The sequence below is a fragment of the Sapajus apella genome, unplaced genomic scaffold (assembly GCF_009761245.1).
Source record: "Sapajus apella isolate SASKATOON/1434 unplaced genomic scaffold, GSC_monkey_1.0 scaffold203, whole genome shotgun sequence".
Classification (NCBI taxonomy): domain Eukaryota; kingdom Metazoa; phylum Chordata; class Mammalia; order Primates; family Cebidae; genus Sapajus; species Sapajus apella.
In genome coordinates, this window is record NW_022437143.1 from 601,430 (window position 1) to 626,042 (window position 24,613).

Sequence of the window (24,613 nt, forward strand, 5' to 3'; positions counted from 1 at the left end):
ATGTAAAAATAGCCTAAAATGGTGGAACAAAGTTTTCCCTAATTCTTCATGTAATAAATAAAGCCTCTGAAGAGGCTTGTTTTCTTCTTAAAAAACAAAAAAAGATCATCTAGACCAAAGGCTTATCTCTAAGTGCGTATGAAAGTGGGTGGCTCTTTTAATTACAAATCATATTTCTCTAATAGTTACAGAAATATCCAGGTTTTCTATATACTGAGTCGATTTTTATTGTTATAATTTTCCAGAAAATTGCCATTTAATTGTAAAATTTATTGGAAAAAGTGATTCAAGTTATTTTATTTTAAAAACTTTCTTCTATATCTTCCTTTCGTATCCTCAGTATTATTTATACTTTATATTTTTTTCTTGATCAATCTTTCAAATAGTTTATTAGCCTTTTTATAAAAAACAACTTTTCAGCTTTGTTAATCCTCTTCAATGGTATCTTTTTTAAAAAAATCACTTCAAACCTCAATTCTATCACTTACTAGCTAGAGGCTTGGGTAAGTTTCTCTCTGTGCCTGAGTTTCCTCATCGGTAAAGTGCACATAACAATACCCACCTCGTACAGCTTTGTGAAGATTAAATGAGATAATCTTTGTAAAGAACATGAAACAGTGCTCGGTATACAATAAAAACTCTAGAAGTGTTACCTTTTATCTTTATCATCTATTTTATTTCACTTGAATTTACTGCATTCTTCCCTTAATGTAGATTAGCTTATTCATATTTAAATTATTTTATTTATTTTTCTTTTTTTTGAGACAGAGTCTCACTCCATCACCAGGCCCCAGGCTGGAGTGCAGTGGTGCGACCTCGGCTCACTGCAACTTTCACCTCCTGAGTTCAAAAGCAATTCTCCTGCCTCAGCTTCCCGAGTAGCTGGGACTACAGGTGTGTGCCACCACACTCAGCTAATTTTTTTGTATTTTTCGTAGAGACAGGGTTTCTACGTGTTGGCCAGGATGATCTCGATCTCTTGACTTCGTGATCTGCCCGCCTCGGCCTCCCAAAGTGCTGGGATTACAAGCGTGAGCCACCGTGCCTGGCCTAAATTTATTTTAAAATATGAATATTTGGCTGGGTGCGGTGGCTTATGCCTGTAATCTCAGTACTCTGGGAGGCCAAGGTGGGTGGATCACCTGAGGTTAGGAGCTCAAGACCAGCCTGGCCAACATGATGAAACCCCATCTCTACTAAAAATACAAAAAATTAGCCAGGTGTGTTGGTGCAAGTCTGTAATCCCAGCTACTCAGGAGGCTGAGGCGGGAGACTAGCTTGAACCCGGGAGGCAGAGGATGCAGTGAGCCAAGATTACACTACTGCACTCCAGCCTGGGCAATAATTGTGAAACTCCGTTTCAAAAAAAAAAAAAAAAAAAGAATATTTAAGGCTTCAGGGTTTCACACAAGTTTTAATATGTACCAGTTTCTTTTTTATTCTTTTTTTTTTTTTGAAATAAGGCTTTCTGCTCTGTAGCCCAGTCTAAAATGTAATGAATGGTGTGATCATGGCTCACTGCAGCCTCACTTTCCAGGTTCAAGTAATCCTCCCACCTCAGCTTTCTGAGTAGCTGCACTATAGGAGGACACCACTGTGCTGGGCTAATTTTGATTTTTTTTGTTTGTAGAGGCAGGGTCTCACTTTGTTGCTCTGGCTGTTGTTTTCTCTATTGTTTTGTTCTAGGTGTTCACTAATTTGATTATTTTATATTTAATCTGTGCAATTTACAAAAGTGTATTTTTAAATTTCCAAATGTATATAGTTTGTTATTCATTTCCAATATACACGCTTTCTTGCCAGAAAACATAGTTGATTTTAGTTGAAATGCTTAAGAACTTGCTGTATAGCCTAGTAAATGGTCACTTTTATAAAACGCTCCACGTGTGCTTCAAAGAACATATATATATATTTTTAAGAGTTTGAGAGGTATTACAGACTTTTCTTTTTTAGAGACAAGGTCTTGCTCTGTTGCCCAGGCTGGACTGCAGTGGTGTGATCATTGCTCACTGTGGCTTCCAACTCCTGGGCTCATGCCATCCTCCCACCTCAGCTTGCCCAGTAGCTGGGACTACAGACATCTGACACCATGCCTAGCTCAGACTAACATCTAAAACCAAATGACCTTGCTATTCTCTCTGCTTAAAAACCCCAAAAATATCCTCATTTCATAGGATAAAATTAGTAACACAAGGCTTTTTGTGATCTGACATCTGCTGAGGCCTCTACTGCTGCCACCACCCCGCGCCCGCCACTCCTCCCTTATAATATACAACTCTACCAAATCAGTGCAGCCAATCTCTCTTACAGGCATTCCTTCTGGGTTTCCATTCCTCTGCGAATCCTTTGTGTCCTCTTTGTTCTCTGCCAGGGTAACTACAATGTTCTCTTCAGAACTTGATCTGTGAGTTCCCTTGCGTATGCAATACTCGATCCCTACTCATCAGGCTGCATGAAGTGTCCCAGTTCAACTTCTAGTAGACCCAGCATGCACCACAGCTGTTCTGCAGGTCTTGAGCAATGTTCACTCAAAAATCACTTAATGATGATGTGGTTATGTGCCATGTACTGACTATCCAATGGTACATAAAACAGACATGATTCCTCCTCTTATAAAGCTTAGTCAGCTGTTTTGTTTTTGTTTTTGTTTTTTTTTACTTATCTTGCAGCACTGTAATTGCCACTGTCTAGTACATTACTGAGCAAAGGAATAAAAATGTTCAATAAATAATTTAAAGGAACAAAAAATAGTAATATCTTGCTAAGGGCAATTTAGTTGGGGAATTAAACCAACTATAAAACCACATAATGTACTCTAACATTCTTTATAAGTATACTGGCATCTAAAAATATATCTCTAAATCTTACAGTAACAGCCAGTTACTACTGACAGTGCTAGCTCAAGAACTTTGTTCCCAAAATCACCATCCTTTTGTGATTTCTAGACATCAGAGAACAGAAATTTAGATTCACATAATAAAATGGAGAACCTTAAGACACTTAAAAGCTCTTTCCAAAATATTTCTGGGTTTATTTCATATTTTGAATAATAATTATTATTATTATTGTTATTTGAGATGGAGTTTCGCTCTTGTTGCCAAGGGCAGAGTGCAATGGTGCGATTTCGGCTCACTGCAACCTCCTCCTCCCAGGTTCAAGCCTCAGCCTCTTCCCTCAGCCTCCCAAGTAGCTGGGATTACAAGCGTGCAATACCACGCCTGGCTAATTTTTTGTTTTTAGTAGACACAGGGTTGACAGGGTTTCTCCATATTGGTCAGGCTGAACTCGAACTCCTGATTACAGGTGATCCACACATCTCGGCCTCCCAAAGTACTGGGATTTTAAGCATGAGCCACTGTGCCCAGCCTATTTTGAATTATCTTAGAACTTTCCACTATTATGAATAATTGAGCACTAAGTTTACTGGTTTTTTATATTATGACATAAGGAATCTAATATTAATATAAAGCTGTATTCATAATTAAGTTTTTCTCACATGGGTATTAAACAATGCATCTACTTTATATAAAAACAGGCTTATATTTCTTGAATATATAAGGGCTGTCTTAAAAAATTATGACCTGAAAAGGGGGAACTTTGGGCCAGTTGTGGTGGCTAATGCCTGTTATCCCAGCACTTTGGGAGGAGGATCACTTGAGCTCAGGAGTTCAAGGCTGTCGTGAGCCATGATCACACCACTGTACTCCAGCCTGGGCAACAGAGCAAGACTCTGTGTCAAAACAACAACAAAACTTTGAGCTACATTAAAGGACTAGTTCTAATTGTTAAAATGGGTATAAGTAGAGAATCTACTGAATTACACCCTTATTGGGTGGCAGCATCACTTACAAGCTGGCTAGAAGTGCAGAATCCCAGGCCGTGCTGAATCAGAACCTATCTTCCAACAAGACACCCAAGGTAACATGCATGTACACTAAGTCCGAAAAGCACTAGATAAGACCATCTTTATTTAGCTGCTTAGTCTACCTTGTTTAAGTATTTTGGAAATATTCACTTATTAAGTAATAAACTTTTTTTTTTTTTTTTGGAGATGGAGTCTCACTCTGTCACCCAGGCTGGACTGTGGACGCGATCTCAGCTCACTGCAACCTCCACCTCCCAGGTTCAAGCCATTCTCCTGCCTCAGCCTCCCAAGTAGCTAGGGTTACAGGCATCCATGACCAACCCGGCTAAGTTTTGTATTTTTAGCGGAGATGAGGTTTTACCATGTTGGCCAGGCTGGTCTCAAACTCCTGACCTCAAGTCATCCATCTGCCTCAGCCTCCCAAAGTGCTGGAATTACAGGCATGAGCCACCACGCCCAGCCTGAGTAGTGAATTTTTTTTTAACTTCCTCTCCCCTACTCCCCCTACCCCAAACAGAGAGCAAGATGCTTTTTGGATGCTTCGTAGTATTTACTTACTCACCCAACATATATTTATTTTTCATGTACTGTGTTAGCTGCCATAAACTATTACTTCCTAAATGGCACAGGCCATCTCCAATAACATTCAGATGAGGAAAGGAAAGCTAAACTAATATTTCCCGACTGTCTACTATGAGGATGTGTTATACAGGAACAACATTCACTGGTGTCTATTGTTTGCCAGGCATTGTTCTAGATGTTGCTCAAAATAACTTTCTCCAATCATAAAAATGTCTCTAAGCTATTCAATGAAGTAGCCAATAACCACATGTGGCTAGTCAGTAGTCAAAATATATGTGACTAGTGACAACCATGCTGGATAGTGCAGTTCTAGAAGCTTACACTTACTACCTATTTGATTCACTGAGCAATCCTGACAAGTAGGTGTAAATGTGGATCTAAGGCACAGAAGTTACTGGTAGACTATGGAGAGTGGTACGGCTACTAATAGAGCACAGAAGCTGCAGTTCAAACCCAAAGCCATGGGAAAAGAAGATTAATTCTAGGCAACGAGATCAGATAAGCCTTCATCAAAGTGCTGACATCTAAGCTCACACTTGAATAATGGGTAGATTTCAACATACTAGGATGTGAGAGAAGCATTCCAGACTGGGAAATCCAGAAGCAAAAGACAAGTCAGAAAAGCATGGTAAAGATAAAGAATAGCGACAGCATTTACTATATAGTTTTACATTTGGTTTATCTTACCAATTATGATTTATCCTAAAGAAAAAATAAATAAAGAATGATTAACAGTAGACAAGAATTAGTTCATAAGATTCTCAAATGCTAGTGTAAAGTAGCCTAAACTTTACTCTGCAGAGAAGGAGAAATCTGGAGGTTTCTGAGCAAAGAAATCAGTGCACCACGGTTTAGAAAATTCGCTCTTGAAGCATTACACGGGATAGAATGGACAGGGTGAGGCAGATAAGCCAGAGGGTAATTACAGTAGTTCACACAAGAAGTAACCATCCCGACCAAGAGGCAATGAGAATAGGGAAGTGGAAGAAAACAGAATTTAGCAACTTCTAGATCTGATAGAAAATAGAGACGTAATTGTCACAGGTATTTCCCAGATTTAAATCCTGGGTTGCTGGAAAGATTATAGACCATCAGGAGACAGAAGTGCAAGAAGCTTTTGAAAACATACAAGCAGCTCTTAATCATACAAGCAGCCCTCTAAGGCTGAGAGAATAAACAAATGTGTTCCTACTGTTCCTAAATCCTTAGAAACAACAGAAAAATGTTTAAAAATAGAAGAATATCGGCTGGGTGCAGTGGCTCACGCCTGTAATTCCAGCACTTTGGGAGGCCAAGGTGGGTAGATCACCTCAGGTCAGGAGTTCCAGACCTGCCCAACCAACATGGAGAAACCCTGTCTCTACTAAAAATACAAAATTAGCTGGGCATAGTGGCGCATGCCTATAAACCCAGCTACTCGGGAGTCTCAGGCAGGAGAATCGCTTGAACCCAGGAGGCAGAGGTTGTGGTGAGCTAAGAGGAGGAGGAGGAGGAAGAGGAGGAGGAGGAAAAGGAGGATGGGGGAAGGAAGGAACGGAGGGAAGGAGGGAGAGAGAGAGGAGGGAGGGAGGGAGGGAAAGGAGAAAGATGGAAGAAGGAAGAAGAAGAAGGAAGAAAAAGGAGGAGGAGGGAAAGGAGGAGGGAGAGCAAGAAGGAAGAGGAAGGAGAAAGGAGGAGGAGGAAGGAGAAGGGAAGAGGAGGAAGAAGGAGAAAAAGAAGGAGAAGAAGAAGATATGTGTAACCAAGATGGAAGACAAGAATGGGTACCAAAGGCAGGAGAAGAAAAGGTAGTTTGTTAAAAGCAAAAATTATTAAATATATAACAAAAAGCTAGAGTTAATTTATAAAACCAAATGCTGGCTCTTTGAAAAGACCCATGAAATTTATCTGGAAAGTTTAATATCCCCAGGAAGTCTAAGTACAAAAATAAAGAAGAAAGAAATAAATAATATGAAGTATAAGGAGGCCTACCAAAAATAATTATAAATATTCACATATAATAATATTAAACAGGCCAGGTACAGTGGCTCACACCTGTAATCCCAGCACTTTGGGAGGCCAAGGTGGGCAGATCATTTGAGGTCAGGAGTTCGAGACCAGCCAGACCAACATGGTAAAACCCTGTCTCTACTAAAAATACAAAAATTTAGCCAGGCATGATGGCAGGCACCTGCAGTCCCAGCTACTCTGAAGGCTGAAGCAGGAGAGTTGCTTGAACCCAGGAGATGGAGGTTGCAGTGAGCCAAGATGGCACTACTGCACTCCCGCCTAGGCAACAGAGCAAGACTCTGTCTCAAAAAAAAAAAAAAAAAAAAGAGTTACGATTTTCTAGAAAGATATTAATACCAAAATTAACTCAAAAAGGGATGGAATACACAAACAGACCAATAATCTAAGAAACAGAGGTCCCTGAGACAGCAGTGGGACAAAGAGGAAGGAGGACAGTGAGGAAGGAGGACAGTGAGGAAGGCACTCTGAGGAAGGTGGGAGAAGAGGGACTAACGCTTTGGTTCACAGTGTTTAAAATTTTATATAGGAACTTATTCATAGGCTGCTTGTATCATCTTTATAAACATATACATACACACGTGTGGGAGTATTTTTAAATAGAGATGGAGTCTTCAACTCCTGGCCTCAAGCAATCCTACCTTGGCCTACACCAGAGTGGTGGCATTACATGCCACTGTGCGTGGCTAATATATAATCTTTTAAAAATAAAAACAATCATTTTAAAAGGGGGCAATGAATAAAATGAAAAACAAAAGAAGCAATGGCACGTTCCCTAACCCCTACCCTACAAAAGACAAAGCAGGAAAGGGAGAAAGAAAAAGGAAGGAAGGAAGAATATGTAAGATATGACCAGAGGTTAAACTGAAGTATCTGTGACACCCAGACTGGAAATTACATTTCAGAGTTGAAACTGTAAGACAGTAGTGCAAGAGAGAAATTATTAGGCTGGAAGATAAAGTTAGGAATTGAAATGTCATAACAGAACAAAACAGTAAAAGACGCTACTAAAACCTTGCAACATGGCCGGGCGCGGTGGCTCAAGCCTGTAATCCCAGCACTTTGGGAGGCCGAGGTGGGTGGATCACGAGGTCAAGAGATCGAGACCATCCTGGTCAACATGGTGAAACCCCGTCTCTACTAAAAATACGAAAAATTAGCTGGGCATGGTGGCGCGTGCCTGTAATCCCAGCGACTCAGGAGGCTGGGGCAGGAGAATTGCCTGAACCCGGGAGGCGGAGGTTCCGGTGAGCCGAGATCGCGCCATTGCACTCCAGCCTGGGTAACAAGAGCGAAACTCCGTCTCAAAAAAAAAAAAAAACAACAAAAAAAAAAACCTTGCAACATGCTCTCCCCACTATATCATATGGAGCTGCAAATTCACAAACCACTGCCTGGTTCTAAAAGCACCCAAAATGGGCCAGGAGCAGCAGCTCATGCCTGTAATACAGCTCTTTAAGGCCAAGGCAGGTGGATCACTTAAGGTCAGGAGTTCGAGACCAGCCTGGCCAACATGGTGAAAACCCCTCTCTACTAAAAATACGAAAATTAGCAGAGACAGAGCAGGACTCCATCTCTAAATAAATAAATAAAATTAAAGTACACAAACTGGAGAGGGATCAAATAAATAAACCAGAAGTGTATCCACCAAACTTAAGAAAAAGTAATAGTATCTTTAAAACTTAAGGAGAGGCAGTCTGAATCAAGAGAATGGGACTAAACTGCTTCTTTTTCTGGAGTTGCAGAATAACCAAAAAGCCTGAGAGCAAGGCCTGGATGACATTTCTGAGACCAGTTGTTCTCTACCAAAGCCAGTGGGTACGTGGCTTTTTTTTTTTTTTTTTTTGGAGACAGAGTCTTCTCTGTTGCCCAGGCTGAAGTGCAGAGGAGCAATCTCGGCTCACTGCAACCTTCATCTGGGTTGATGCCATTCTCCTGCTTCAGCCTCCCGAGGAGCTGGGATTACAGGTGTGCCTGGCTAATTTTTGTATTAGAAGAGGCCAACAGGAAATCAGAGACCAGAAACCTGGAGAAGAGGCATGCTGACACCACTAAGGGAGGGAAGACAAAGTGCCAATCTTTATCTTATGTAAATGCCCACCATAAGGCACCACCCCAGAAGAGGCATTCAACTACACCCCAAGGACAGACAGGATGGCCTGTCAGTTCCACCAGCCAGCCGCTGCCCTTGGCCACCGCAAGGCTGGAGTACCAGGCTCATCAATGGAGCCTGTGGCGTGACAGAGAGGAAGGCTCTACAGAAGCCCAACAGCACAGGCTCCTTCTTATGAAGGGTGACCTAACTACTGCCACTGCCTAATGCCGACTAACAAGGAGGGTGCAGAACCAACACTCCAGATGCGAGCTTGCCTTCCCTGTCCAGAGAACATCCTACTGCCAGCATCGCCTAGGGCTCTTAGAGCATCTCATGTGAATGTCAAGCATGAAGATAAGAGCTCAGGACAAGCTGTAGTGGTGGGGATTTTAACCCTCTTGTTTTAGATATTTCTTTAAGTGATTATAACCAGGCACCACTCTGCAGGGTCAGTGACAGAGAAGATTTAATGGGGCATAAGGGAATCCGAGTGGTAAAAGGGGCCGACCACAGCAGATCCTCGTGGTGCTCTGCGTCTCACCCTTCTCTGCCCTGTGGCTCTGGTTGTCCATTCTATGTGCAGTGCACAGCATCTGACTCAAGTGGGAGTGGAGGCACTGCTCTGTTTTGCTCCTCAGAGAGTTTGCAAACCTAAGGGAGATTGTTCAGCAGCATGCAGGCGCAAACACAGACCTGCTACAGTTAAAGGTCACCGAGCAACGTTCAATTAATAACAGGTGAAAGTTGGTGCATGCACGTCCCAGGCTCCCTGTCCTCTTGTGGGTCAACAGTGAGGTACATTCAGAAGACAATGGCAGGGCTGAACCCCAGTTGCCCACAGTGGTAAATGGGTCACCCACGTTATGTAACTTCACTCCATTCTCTGTCTCACTTTTCCTGTTCTCTTACTTTTGGCTTTTTGGTTAATCTCCCAAATAACCTGCCAGCCGATGTCTTTTTATCAGGCTCTTCTTTCAAGGGAACACAAATTATGTGGTAAAGTCAAGATTCAAACTGAAGCCCTCTGAGCTTAAACAGAGTATGCTGCCTCTTTAAAGTAGTAAATATGGTGCTGTCCTTTATGGGATACAAAATGTAAGTTAGAAGCAATGAACAAGTGTTCATATAGAAACATGCAGACATCTTTTTCCTGTTGAGAAAATGCAAAAAAGGAAAAATATTTGTAACAAAACTTACTTATGCCAATTAAATACACCCACCCACACCCCCAAACTCCAACAACACTATATATTTTCTATGGATACATTCATTCAAAGAAATATAGCAAACAAATTAGAATAGTTTTCTATGGTAAGAGGAGAGAAAAATGGGAGTGGAGGATCAAGAATAAAGGAGATAATATAAATCAACTGAGGAGCCTTACAGAAAACAAATAACTTTCCTGCCATTAACAGAAGGTATGATTAACTCAAGCTTCTGAACCATAGTCTGAAATAGAGAGGAACAAAGGGGAAAGCACGCCACTGCCTTTGATGGAAAAGTATGATTTGTCATGAATAGAAGGTTTCAACATAAAAATACAGAACTATTTAAAATTTTTAAATTATTATTATTATTATTATTATTATTGAGACAGAGTCTCACTCTGTCGCCCAGGCTTGAGTGCAATGGTGCAATCTTGGCTCACTGCAACCTCTGCCTCCCAGGTTCTAGCAATTTTCCTGCCTCAGCCTCCTGAGTAACTGGGATTACAGGCACCTGCCACCACGTCCAGCTGATTTTTGTATTTTTAGTAGAGAGAGGGTTTCATCATGTTGGCCAGGGTGCTCTCAAACTCCTGACCTCCGGTGATCCTCCCAAAGGGCTGGGATTACAGGCGTGAGCCACCACACCCAGCCTTAAACTTAAATTTTTTTTCTTTTTTGAGATGGAGTCTTGCTCTCTCTGGAGTGCAGTGGTGCAATATCAGCTCACCACAACCTCTGTGTCCTGGGATTCTCCTGCCTCCGCCTCCTGAGTAGCTGGGATTACAGGTGCACACCACCACGCCTGGCTAATTTTTATATTTTTAGTAGAGACGGGGTTTCACCATGTTGGTCAGGCTGATCTTGAATTCCTGACCTTGTGATCTGCCCACCTTGGCCTCCCAAAGTAAGTGCTGGGATTACAGACATGAGCCACTGTGCCCAGCCTAAACTTAATTTTTAATCGGCACATAACTGTACGTATTAATAGGACACATATTTCAATACATATAATGTATAGTGATCACAGTAATATGCATATCCATCAAAAATTTTTAAAAATTAATCTATATGCCCCCTAAAATCATTCTGAATACTACCAATGATACACACTCCACACATCAGGAAACACTGTTGTGACTATTATGAGATAAGAATGACAAAGGGATCTTCAAAAACAGAGACAATTGTAGGCTGGGTGCAGTGGCTCATGCCTGTAATCCCAGCACTTTGGAGGCCAAGATGGGTGGATCACTTGAGGTCAGATGTTCAAGACCAGCCTGGTCAACATGGCGAAACCCCGTCTCTACTAAAAATACCAATAATTACCCAGGAGGCTACTCGGGAGGCTGAGGCAGGAGAATCACTTGAACCCAGGAGGCAGAAGTTGCAGTAAGCCAAGAATAAGCCATTGCACACCATCCTGGGCAGGAGGAGCAAAACTCCTTATCAAAAAAAAAAAGATAACAGTTCAAAACGAAGCCTGACTTAAAAAAATAAAACACAAATGCCTTCCTTCCTCAATAATGTAATGTCTTCCAGTTTTACATATTATAATTATAAAACAATTAGTGATTATTTTCAATAGAGAGTATCAGACTGTTTCTAAATATTGCAAAGTTCTAAATCAGTCATCAGTTATGAGTCGATAAGAATTTTAATAAATGCATTTTAAAAGCCAATCTTATATAATTAAGTAACTTACTGCCTCACTATAAAGTATTTATCTACTGGACAGTACTATAATAATGCTTATCTGTTAATATGGAACCACTGAATTTTGCTTAATGAATTTTTCACAGGTCCCCACATTCCTAACGCAGTAATTCTACTAAAAGAAGATACCAACCTTTGGTAATGGTGTCGGAATTATACTTGTAGAAATACTTCAAACATTCTTAAATTTTACTAAATCTTACATAGCATTTAACATGATAGCAAAAGAGGTAACTATGAATAGTGTTCATTTCCTTAAAAACTGCTTTTGTAAAAGGGGTAATACTTTGCTTTTTTCATAAAGTCTCCCTTTGAATATGCTAAGGCTGGAAAAACAATGGCAAAACACTTGATGCATATAAGCAAATTAAGAGACCAACAGTCCAGTAAAACATAAATTTTAATGTTTCTCTAAATTTAAAAAGCAGGATCCAACTTTCATTTGCTATTAATGAGGCCAACATTATCCCTACCATCCAGACCCAAAATTTGATCATCATCACCATCTCTTTCCAATAACTAGTCACACATCAGTAGCCCTTCTGCTGTAACACCTTTACCATTGAGTCTTTCTTTTCTATTTCCACAATCACCACCCTCATTAAATTCCGATAAACTCATGCCTAACTTCTGCCACAATCTCCTCACTCAACTTCCTACCTCCTCACTTCATTCCTCTCATGATGCACAGTTTATACAACACTGCTAGAGTAATTTCCCTAGAAGAGCTTTCTTCACATCATACTTCCTACCCTTTCTAAGACCTTCATCACATTCCTACAAAAACATTCATTTTCGGCCGGGCACAGTGGCTCACGCCTGTAATACCAGCACTTTGGGAGGCTGGGATGGGTGGATCACCTGAGGTCAGGAGTTCGAGGCCAGCCTGACCAACATGGAGAAACCCCATCTCTACTAAAAATACAAAATTAGCTGGGTGTGGTGGCACATGCCTGTAATCCCAGCTACTCGGGACACTGAGACAGGAGAATCGCTTGAACCCAGAAGGCGGAGGTTGTGGTGAGCCAAGATCATACTATTGCACTCCAGCCTGGGCAACAAGAGCAAAACTCTGCCTCAAAAAAAATTTTTTTATTAATCCACTTTTCCAAAAATATCCTTTACCCATCTAAATTTTATTCATCTTTCAAAGTCCAGGTCATATAACCTCCTATGTTCTACCTGTGATTCTCAGTTACAGAACCCTGTCTAGAAGCAACAATTTACTCCTATGGCATTCCTCACTTTTGCATGGCAATGTTGGTAATCATTACTTATATTAAGTATCTACATACCTTGCTAACTGGACTATACACCAAGGATAGGGGCCATGTTATTTTCTGATTCCTCTTTTGTGACTTGCTGCCACATGGTTTAATAGGGACCAAAAAAGTAATATCCTAAAATCACACAGGGAGCATGTTATGGTGAAAAAGTAATATCCTACACAACAAAAATAAAAATAAAAATAATAAGTGCTCTTGGGGCTTTAGACTAGTAAAAGACATAAACTTAGAGTCAAAGCAATTCAGATTAGAAAGAACTTTAGGGATGAATTGGCATTTGAGCTGAGCTTTTTAAAGTTCACAGACACTCCACAAGAGAGAGAAAGAGCCAAAAATATGCCAAGAGAAGAGAGGAGAGAAAATGCAGGACAATTTCAAATCACTAGCTAAAGAGTAAATTACACAGGGGAATAGAAGAAGCAAATTAAACATTTTCTAAACAACCAGTGCTTAACCAGATAAGTTGATCCCTATCTTAGTTGACAGCCTCATTATTTCTTGCTTGAAACAGTTAAGAATATCCTAACTTGTTTCTCTAGTTTTGGTTTTTCCTCCTTTCAAACTACCATTCATATCAGCAATGATATGGTTTGGCTGTGTCCCCACCCAAATCTCATCTCAAATTATAGATCCCCTAATTTCCACAGGTTGTGGGAAGAACCCAGAGGGAGATAATTGAATCACGGGGGCAGTTTCCCCCATACTTTTCTCTTGGTTGTGAATAAGTCTCATGAGATCTGATGATTTTCTAAGAGGCTTCCCCTTTCCCTTGGCTCTCATTCTGTCTTCGCCTGCCACCACTTAAGACTAGCCATGTGAAACTATGAGTCCATTAAACCTCTTTCCTTTACAAATTACCCAGTTTTTCGTATATCTTTATCAGCAGTATGAAAACAAATTAATACAACCTTCTAGCCACTTGGAAGTGTGAGTCCATTAAACCTCTTTCCTTTTCAAATTACCCAGTTTTTCGTACATCTTTATGAGCAGTATGAAAACAGACTAATAGAACCATCAGATTAAGTTTAACAAAAAAATATAATGCCTTAGGAGTAGGTGAAATCACATAGGGAGCATGTTATGGTGAAAAGAGAAGAGTGATTAAGAGTAGGAGGAAAGCCGGAAGAGTGAAGGGATGAAGCCAAGGCAGGAGGAAGTTTGAGGCAGAGAGTAACTGGTACAATGAAGTGCAACTGGAAGGATGTATTAAATTTGATGACAAAGGAGATGTTGTTTTACATTGAAAATCTTTTTCTGACCTGCTGTATCTTGACATATAAAATATCTGCCTGTGTACTAATAAAATACCTCACAACATATCTTAAAGAAAAAAAATTATAATCCAAAATATCTTTAAATGTTAAAATTCTTCAGTGATTGCCCATTTTTCACAAAATAAAAGTCTAGACTCCTTACCACGGCATTCAAAGTTCTATAAGGTTCCTTCCAGCCTTGTCCCTCACACTCTCACTCATATTCTAAATTCAAGCCATACAAAAATTATTCTCTCTTCTGTACATTCTTTACACTTTCAAGCTCTGCCTCCACCCCACACTGGGCTCTGGGCATGAGATTAATTCCCTTGCCTTCTGTGAGTATGGAAAACACTCAAACTGTTTTTCCTCTCCCTTCTGACCAAAACAATCAACAGGGAAGACTTTTCTTAACAAATGTGTGGAGGTTTCTCCCCACCAACAAACAAGCAGGCAATTAATTCTGCATCAGACACTAGCTGGAACCTCCAATTCAATTCTGACACTACCCACCTGGAGACAGCATCAGATCCCACAGGTTGGGGGCTCAAGCCTCAAGACAGCCCCCACTTCCAATGCCAATGGCAAGCCCAGGTTATTCTACCTGTGCTTCTGACCAACCAGCCATGAATCCAGGTACCTACAACCCCTTTGTCGGTTCTATTAATTTGCTAGAGCAGTTGACAGAACTCAAGGAAACACTTATGTTTACAGGTGTATTACAGAGGATGTTACAAAGGATACAGATAAAGAGATGTACAGGGCAAAGAACCTCTATGCCCTCCAGAACCTGCACATGTTCAGCACTGTAGGCATGACTAATTAAACCAGTGATCACTGGTGATCAACTAAACCTTCTGCCCTTCTCCCATCCCTAAATGTTGGGGGATGGGGAGAACTTAAAGTTCTGACTCTAATCCTGCCTTGGTCTTTCTGCTGACCAGTCCCCATCCTAAAGCTACCTGGCCGGGGTGAGTGGGCCATCTACCAGTTAACTCATTAGCATACAAAAAGACATCACTACAGAGGTTTCAAGGATTTTAAGAGTTGTATGCCAGGAAACGGCATCAAAGACCAAATATGTACTTCACAGTATGACGCTTCCCAATTTCCACTTGGCAATCTTCTATTTGTCCATCAAGACTCTGCTCAAATATCGTTTCTTCTGTGAAGTCTGCTGACAATTTTCTCCTCTCAAAACATTGGTGTAGTCTTTCTAGGTTATGACAATATACTTTTTTTTTGACATAGTCACTTGTATTTTTAAATTCTTTTGAAAAATTATAACTGTATGCAATTATGGCATTATCTGTGATGTTATAATACATGTATACAGTATGGAATAATCCAATATGTCTTTTCAATTATAATACAGCACTTCTCAGACTTCACTTGAATAACTGTTTTCATGTTCATCCATCTCTAGACAGACTATTTTCTGAGTATAGCAAGGAACCTGTTTTATTTAATGTTTTGTATTCCAAGCACCTAACACAGTACCTGGCATAGGGTAGGTGTTTAATAAATGTATAAACGGTAAAAGAAATGGACAGACAAAGGCAAAGCTATATTATCTTTAAAATTAGAGAAATTTGTCCTTACTCTGACAGACAGGTAAAGTGTCACTGACAATACATGCAAAATTACCTCTTAAGATAATTTAAGCTGGCAACAACATGGAAAGTGAAGTAGGAGTGAGAAGCAGCACAAGTTGGGAGATCCCTGCAATATTTTCAGTGAGATGTAATATAAAGACCTAAACTTGGATAGTGAAGGGGGATTCGGAAGGAGAGGATGCAAACATTCGAGATCTATTAGAGGTAAAACTGATAGAGCTTCACTTGTGACTGGCGGTAGGAAGCAAATGAGGAGGAATCCAATACAGCACTGAGACTCTGAGCCTGGGTGACAGAGAGGTCCATTAACAGAAGGAGAAATAGCGGGTGCAGAGCTTGTGATGAATGATGTGACAGATAATGGTAAGTCTGAGGCACTAAGCCGAGCCATCTGCAAACAGCTGAAAATACAGGCTTGAAGCTTAGAGAAAATGCCACAACTGAGACAGGAAGTTGAGAGAGATCATTTTAGAGATAATTGCAGAAATCAAGAGACTAGAAAACACGTAAGAAAAAAAATTCCGAAGATAAAACCTTGCGAAAGGTCATTGTTATTTAAGAGTAGGTGGGGAAGGAAAAAAAGGTGAAAGAGGAATTAAATAAGTAGAATCAGAAGAGCACACAGTCATGGAAACCAAAAGAACTGAGAAAGAAAAAAATGACACCTATTATAGCAATCAAACAATATGAAACCTAATAAAAGAATTCGAGTCACTGTATTTTTCAGAAGAGCCAACCCAGCAATTCAGCAGGGGCAGCAGAAGGGCAAGTGGATGTTGCAAGAATTAACAGAAGCAGTGAGCAAAGCCTACCACTTCCAGAAGCGTTAAGCGCAGACCGCCTCATAAAACCTTATGTCCTACCTATTGCTTAAAATGTAGATCCCTAAAGAATTCCCACCTTTTACCTGATCATCACAGTCTCTAAATGCATTTTAAAACAGTAAGCCTGATTTCCCTGTAATACTGTCTTAGGATGGCTTCTGCCCTCCTATTTCTGGCATGACTGCAGCTCTTACCTCTTTAAATTCTATTTCCAAAGATCTATTGTTCTAATATGTTAAAAAAAAAAATCTTATCCTGGGCTGGGCTTAGTAGCTCATGCCTGTAATCCAAGCACTTTGGGAGGTTGAGGTGGGAGGATCACTTGAGTCCAGGGGTCAACACCAGCCTGGACAACAGAGAGAGATAATATGACCCTGTTTCTACAAAAAAAATTAAATAGCTGGTCATGGTGATGCCTTCCTGTAGTCCCACCTATGTGTGAGACTGAGGCAGGAGGACTGCTTGAGCCCAGTGGTGTGAAACTATGCTCACACCACTGCACTCCAGCCTGGGTAACAAAGCAAGAACCTGTCTCCCCCCACCCCCCAAAAAATAAAAATCCTGAATTCTAGAAAGCATAAAATTTCAGAATAGCAAACTTTTTTTTTTTTTTTTCCAATATAATCTTGCTTATTTTTTTTGAGACAGGATCTCGCTCTGTTGCCCAGGCTGGAGTACAGTGGTGTGATCTCAACTCACTGCAACCTCTACATCCTGGGTTCAAGCAATTCTCATGCCTCAGCCTCCCAGGTAGCTGAGATCACCGGCTTGTACCATCACACCCAGCTAATTTCTGCATTTTTAGTAGAGACAAGGTTTTGTCATGTTGGCCATGCTGGTACCGAACTACTGTCATCAAGTGATCCCCCAGACTCAGCATCCCAAAGTGTTGGCATTACAGGCACATGCCATTGCGCCTGACCTAATCTTGCATTCTGAACGCTGCTTTGCAAACTCGGGGAAGAAATAAATGTGTAAACCATTTAATGCTTATCTTCTAAAAGGAGATTTATGAAAGTGATTAGTAAGAAATAAATATCTTTTTCTTCTGAAGAGGTTCAACATTTATAAGGAAAATACATTAGAATTACTTATGAACTCATCAGAAAGATGATTAAAGAAACTAAAGAAGCTAATATAAAGTTGTGGTGTTAAAAAGAAACTGAAGAAAGCTCAAATAAAGTTGCAGTGTAGAAGGATTACTTTTCACCATTAAAAAATCAGAAACTTTGTATTATTCTTATGTTCTTTTCCTAATTATGTCTTTTCCTTACCTCCAAGATGTGGCTAGGTAAAACTTTACTTCCAATTTTCTCCGAACAGCTTTGACCTATGCTTCCATCTCATGAATTCCAAGACAGTATTAAACTGATGCATATTTCCATAAGTCTGTTTAGGAAAAAAAAAAAACTAATTTAAGATTTAAGAAACTTTGTCAGAATAACACATGTAGAAGCAATACTAGAAGTGTTTCAAATGTAAAACTATACATTTTCAAGGTAAAGTCAATGAAAATTTCTACAGTTTTTAAGAAATCTATCACTTTACCATTTTCTTCAACCTCTCCCCAAACTTTACACTTGTGAAGTTAGTTCTGTGGGAATAGTAGTACTTCCATATAAAATTCCTATCTTAGCTTAAGCTTTGGAGAAAAAAAAAAAAATCTCATCTCAATTTGGAAAAAACAGGAATAGCTAGAAGCAGCACTAAAATGTACAATTCTACAATATTCAGATTCCTACTTAGACAAAAACATAAGGGACCACCTAGCTAGTATCATATTTTTTTCTTTTTTATTACAAAGTCTCATAACCACTTTTAATTTAAATCTAAAAGATAGAAACTATTGGAACTTTAAAAAATATTTTTTTTTTTTTGAGACAGGGTCTTGCTCTGTTGCCGAGGCTGGAGTGCAGTGGTGCAATCTCAACTCACAGCAACCTCCACCTCCCAGGTTCAAGCAACAAAAAAATTTGTTAAGATATGTCTGCTCTTTACTTAGAGATCTTAAAAATAATTTCATTGAATCTTTTAACAGAAACTTCAAATAGCAAAGTATTCTGTTTCATATTTTAAAAGGGAATGTCCCATTGCAAGGTCAAATATCTTGTCTTCAAATCCATTTAGAAGTATCACTTGTGTCACACTGAGTTTAGCAGTCTTGGCAATAATAACTAAATTCATGTAAACTGGGGCAACCTGAAACAGTCTACCATATCAGATAGTAGTCTTTCTTAAAGACAAGAGTCTCCACTCAGCAGACAGGCTGCTGTATCTTTCATGGTCCAGCTAAAGACAGCCTGACCCTGAAAGCAATTAGTAATGCTTTGTCTGCATTCAGGAGCCTTTCACAGTCTTCTCAATGTACTAGTTACCCACAACTCAGCCAGGTCCCTAACACTTTTCAGAGTCCTCATACGACTATAAAACTCTCAGGCTGTCCCTCAGAGAAATGAGGGAAGGCAAAAATAAAGAGGTGGTGTTTAGTGTTCTTCTGAGATGCTCATATTCTTAATTTCCCTTTTACTAATTAAGAAAAGAAATGCATTGTTTCCATTTTGGAAGTGGCATAAAGAGATTTTCCACCAAAGCCATTCTTTGCCAATGACTCCATTTCTCCCTAAGGGTGTGGGAGAGAAAAGAGGCAATCACAGAATTAAACAAAGTTCAAATTAATTTATTCCCGTGAAAGTAAAAACAGTCCATTAAAGCGTCTGTTTTAAAAATATATGGCCTAGCTGGGTGCAGTGGCTCATGCTTGTAATCCCAGCACTTTGGGTGGCCGAGGTGGGTGGATCACTTGAGGTCAAGAGTTGGAGACCAGCCTGACCACCCCTCCCCCCACCCCACACACACAGCCTGATTCTAATTCTACCAGATATTTCCAATGTATCAAACAATAAAATTAACACGTAAACTACTTAACAACTATTGTTTGTTACAGCACTATTTACTATAACTTTGTTTCCTTGGCCAAAAAGTTTTAGGTTTTGAACTAAATCTAAAGTTAAAAAAATAGAGAACATAACCAAAAGAGCTTTCAAACATCCCATCTTCAAAGTCCAAAACCTCAGATAATCTGTTCTTCCCCTGTTCTCCCACATGTACAAACACTTAACATAAACTTCAGAAACTGTTTTCTTTCTTTTTTTTTTTTTTTTTTTTTTTTTTTCTTGAGACAGGCTCTGGCTCTGTTGCCCAGGCTGCAGTGCAGTGGCACAACCATGGCTCACTGCAGCCTCTACCTCCTGGACTCAAAGAATCTTCCCACCTCAGCCTCCCAAGTAGCTAGAATTACAGGTACACCCTACCATGCCCAGCTAATTTTTATATTTTTTGTAGAGATGGGGTTTTGTCATATTACTCAGGTGGTCTCGAACTCCTGGGGTTACGGAATCCTCCCACCTCAGCCTCCCGAGTAGCTGGGACTACAGGTGAACACTACCACTCCTGGCTAATTTTTACATTTTTTGTAGGGACAGGTTCACATCATGTTGGCCAGGCTGGTCTCGAACTCCTGACCTCAAGTGATCCACCTGCCTTGGCCTCCCAAAGTGCTTGGGTTACAGGCCTGAGCCACTGTGCCCAGTCCAGAAAACCTTTTCTAAAGACTGAACTTAAGACTAGGTAGTCCTGCACATGTATCCCAGAACTTAACAAAATAGACCAGCTAAGGAAAATCAAGTAAGATTTGACTTGATTACTCAGAGGTAAACAAAAGACACAGGAAAGGATGCGTCCACAGTACAGGTCTGGTAGTCACTTTGTACACACTGGAAGCTGTATAAATAAAGGTTAGGACCTTTGCAATATAGTGCTATAGTCATATGATAGCACAAATCTATAAATATGTACACACATAAAAATAGGACTTAGATAGTCAAAATGTTCCAAACAACTTTAATCACTTAGCTTATTAGGTAATTTACCACAGGCTTTTAGCACTATGAACTTGTGGTTCAACCACTACCAGGGGTGTTAGTCAAAACAAAATGCTAAATAAGTACAAGTCATTTTTTCAAAGATTTTGTGTCTGAAATTTCTAAGCCTATTAGTTGTAGAAAACACATTAAAAAGAAGGCAATTCTTTTAAAAACATATGCAAGCTTCTTAATGACATGGAAAAAATGAAAATCAAAGTTTTCTAAATATATTCTAACATTAATAATTCAGAGCTAACATAAAAATTTCCTCAACATTAATAATTATTTGCAAACAAACATGAAAAGTTCATTTTAATCCCACATTTCCCTTACAAAATATCTTTTCTTGTCATCAAAATGTACACATCCACCTTGATTTTCAAAATTATTAAAATGGCTAAATCTTAAACGAACTAAGATACTTTAAAGATCACTACCCATACAGAATCCAAGGACAAGCACTGATTATGGATATCATACCAAATATCTGTAAGGTTTCAGAATGTCACCCACTGATTTATATTATTAGCAAGATTTGCTTTACAGAAAAGAACAGTATAAATATTCTTTACTCAATCTAGGCCAAAACACCTTTATTTTTTTTTTAAAGACAGGGTATCACTGTCACTCAGGCTGGAGTACAGCGGCACGATCATGGCTCACTGCAGCGTCGACCTTCCAGCCTCCTGCTTCAGCCTCCCAAGTAGCCAGCACCCATGGCCACGTTCTATGCCAAAATTTAAGATTAACTTTGAGCTTGTACCAGATATCAACATGTAATGGAATTCTTAGAATTTGGTGGAATCAACAACACTGATTCCACATTTTTTCCTTCTGCTGCTCCAAATCCCCTCTTTCCTACCATTTCTCCTCCCTTCTCCGCACCCAGAAAAAGCACCCCATGCACTGTACAAACACTGCTGCAAACACTATAGCTGCATTTATATGACCGTTAAAAAAAAAGAAAAACAGAGCCAAATTACAAAACAACCTATATTTGACAAACATTTCAGTTGGGTTTTTAAAGATATTACTGTTACTTTGGTACATTAACTAGAAAACTCAAACATTATGTTCCAGAAAAACATAATGTGGCTTTAGCTATAAATAACTAAAAACTATAAATAACTCAAACGAACAGTTAACTTAGGCTAGTGTGCCATGCACTCCTATAATAAAACATGTAACCACGTAACTAGAAAGGGAAGGTCAACTCATGAATGGGTTGTGTTCTAAATTTCTAAAAGTTCATTTATAAATTGAATGTAAGTTTGATTTTGAAACTCAAGATGTCTTTACTCATAAAACCAAACATATATACAGCTGTACTAAATCCATAATCCAGAAGAACTTTGGTGTACAAATCTATCATAGCACTCTTCCATTTAAGCTTATATTTATGTCAAACTACAAGTTTCTTATTTGTTTCTGTATCCTAGAATCCAGAACAGTGAATAGCACAGAGTAGGATTCTGGCAAGTATTTACTGTTGTGAGGTGCTGAATAGTAACAACTCAGTGATATAAAACTAGTCTGCAAGAAAATCTAACCTATCTGAGCTATAGAACAGAATCAAAAGGCAAGGAGAAATGGCTTCTTCCAGAAGAGATGACAGAAGAAGATACTTGGGCTAGAAAGCTCTGTTCTAAACCACCAACTGCAGCAATTTCCATTCCCCTTGCAAGTGGGTAGTCTGTTAACACACATCTAATGCAATTCTGGCCAAGGAGACAAGAAAGTTAAGTTTGCTAGAGAGCTTTTAGGAAAGTTTTTCTAGGCTGATGAAAAAAGACCCATGATGCTTCCAGCCTTTTTACATGCAATTCTGGTTCTGAATGTGTAAACAAGAACTGGACCATGAGAACAACCCAACAGATAAAGAACCGCAGCAGCATTAAAAGATGAAAAGAACCTAGGTCCTTGGTGATGCTGTCATGCTTGAATGAATTAATCCTAGAATCATCTTAACATAGATCTTTTTATATTAAATTCTTTTACTGTTTAGACAATTTGCCACAAGTAACTTAGCAGACAGGGTGACTTAGGAACCGATACATCATTTACTATCATGAATTTAATTGTTGTCTACACAAGGTAAACTGCCTTAAATTTATACCTCAGCCCAGATCCTTCTTTTGAACTAGGTATATGTTTCCAAACTCTCTATTAAATGTTTATTCCAGAGACACATCAAGAGAACAGGATCAATATAAAAACCATCATTCACCAGCACAAAATCTGTTTATGTACCTGTAGTCACTTTTTGGCTAACGGTACTACCGTTAGCCAAAAAGTGCCCAATTGCCAAAGATTAAAATCTTGGGATCACAAGCCCCACCTCCCTCTGCTTCATCTATTATACTCGGGAGTTACGAAATGCTGCTCATTCTAACTCTGATACACATATCTTTAAAATGTCTCCCCATCTCTACACACACTGTCTAGTGTGGGTGCTCCTTTTTCATGTAGCTCACCTCCATTCTTAACTCTATTCACTGGACTTGTGTTTCTAAAATATAACTGTGCTTCATGAAAAGATTATAAACATCCTGTCATTAGGAAGATGCAAGTTAAAACTACAATGAGATATAATACATAGCCATCAGAATGGCCATAATAAAAAAGACAATACCAAGGGTTGATGAGCACCTGGAGAACCTGGATCCCTCGTACATTGCTGATGGGACTATAAAATGATGCAATCACTTTGGGGAATAGTCCGTACATTTTTTTTTTCTTTGTTCTTTTAGAAGTGAGGTCTGATTCTGTCACAAAGGGTAGACTGCAGTAGCATGATTATGGCTTACTTCAGCCTTGACCTCTTGAGCTCAAGCAATTCTCCCGCCTCAGCCTCCCGAGTCACTGGAATTATAAGCATGAGCCACCATGCCCAGCTGATTTCTTAAAGTTATATATAAACATAAACTCATCACAGGATCCAAAATTTCCTCTACCCAAGACAAATACGTGCCCACATAAATATTTATCTACAAATAAATAAACAGCTTTGTTCATGATAACCAAAAACCGGAAACAATCCAAACATCCATCAACTGCTGAGCACATAAAATGTGGCATCACCACAGAATAGAATACCATCAGGCAATAAAAAGGTACAAAATACTGATACACATTACAGCATACATCAGCGTCAAAGACATGCTAGGTGAAAGAAAACAATGTAAAATACTGCATACTGTATGTTTGCAATGCATATGAAATGTTTAGGGAATGCAAATTTAGAGACAGAAAACAAGCAGTGGTTGCCTAGATCAGGAGGTAGAACAGAGTGACTGTGGGAGGTGATAAAGTGTTCTAAAACAGTCACATTAGTACATTCTAAAAATGTACCAAAGTTAAAAAATGTAAGTGAGCCTAAATTTTTTCAATGATTTCTAATCATGGACAAAATGAAGTCCAAATTCTTTAGGACATTCACAGGCTTCTATAACCTGCTTTCAATCTATTTAACCTAACCTGCTTTACCTTTTGTTACAATCCTGGCAACAGCATCCTGCTGACTGTATTAAACTATGGATCTCCTATTTCCTAAATATGCCATCCTATGCAGTGCTGCTCCCTTTCTTCACACTTCTGATTCTATTTCAAAACTCAAAGTTTTCTTATCTTTTCCCAAGTGAACTTCTATTTGTCCTCACAAAGACCCACCTCAAATATCTCCTCCCTTGTTTAATCCTCCACACTCTTATGTAGTTATTGTTCCACAGGATTCTAGTAACAACACATTGTGCGCTTATCACAGTGAATCATGATCACCTACTTATAGGTAGGTATCCCATCTTTACAAAAAACTTGAGTACGGTAATAGCATTTTACTAGTGCTTGTGTCCCTAGCGTCTGAAGCACAGTACAGTGTCTGGCCTATAGGAGGTAATCAATACATTTCTAAATGACATTCAAAAGAAAAATCCAAAAGTAGGTAAAATCAGCTATGTACCCAAAAAAAGACACATATACGAGGATGCTTACTGTCACTATTTTTTTTTTTTTTTTTTTGAAACAGGGTCTTGCTCTGTCACCCAAGCTGGAGTATACTGGTGCAATCATAATTTCCTGTAGCCTCAACCTACTGGGTTCAAGTGATCCTCCCACCTCAGCCTCCAAAGTAGCTGGGATTACAGGCAAGAGCCACCATGCCTGGATAATTTTTTGTTTGTAGAGATGAGGTCTCCCTATGTTGCCCAGGTGGGTCTCAAACTACCAGGCTCAAGTGATCTTCT

At 39.5% G+C, this 24,613-nt stretch overlaps 1 protein-coding gene across 3 annotated transcripts in view; it reads right to left on the reverse strand.

The window, feature by feature from the left end:
* Positions 1 to 24,613, reverse strand: part of BMPR1A (bone morphogenetic protein receptor type 1A) — a 174,058-nt gene that overhangs the window by 75,949 nt on the left and 73,496 nt on the right. For 2 of the 3 annotated variants that reach the window (XM_032270105.1, XM_032270106.1), the window contains exon 2: positions 17,724 to 17,838. The exons of the other annotated variant lie outside the window; for it this stretch is intronic. The gene's annotated coding sequence lies outside the window, so the exon portion shown is untranslated. The remainder of the gene's footprint in view (positions 1 to 17,723; positions 17,839 to 24,613) is intronic. 3 annotated transcript variants of the gene reach the window in all.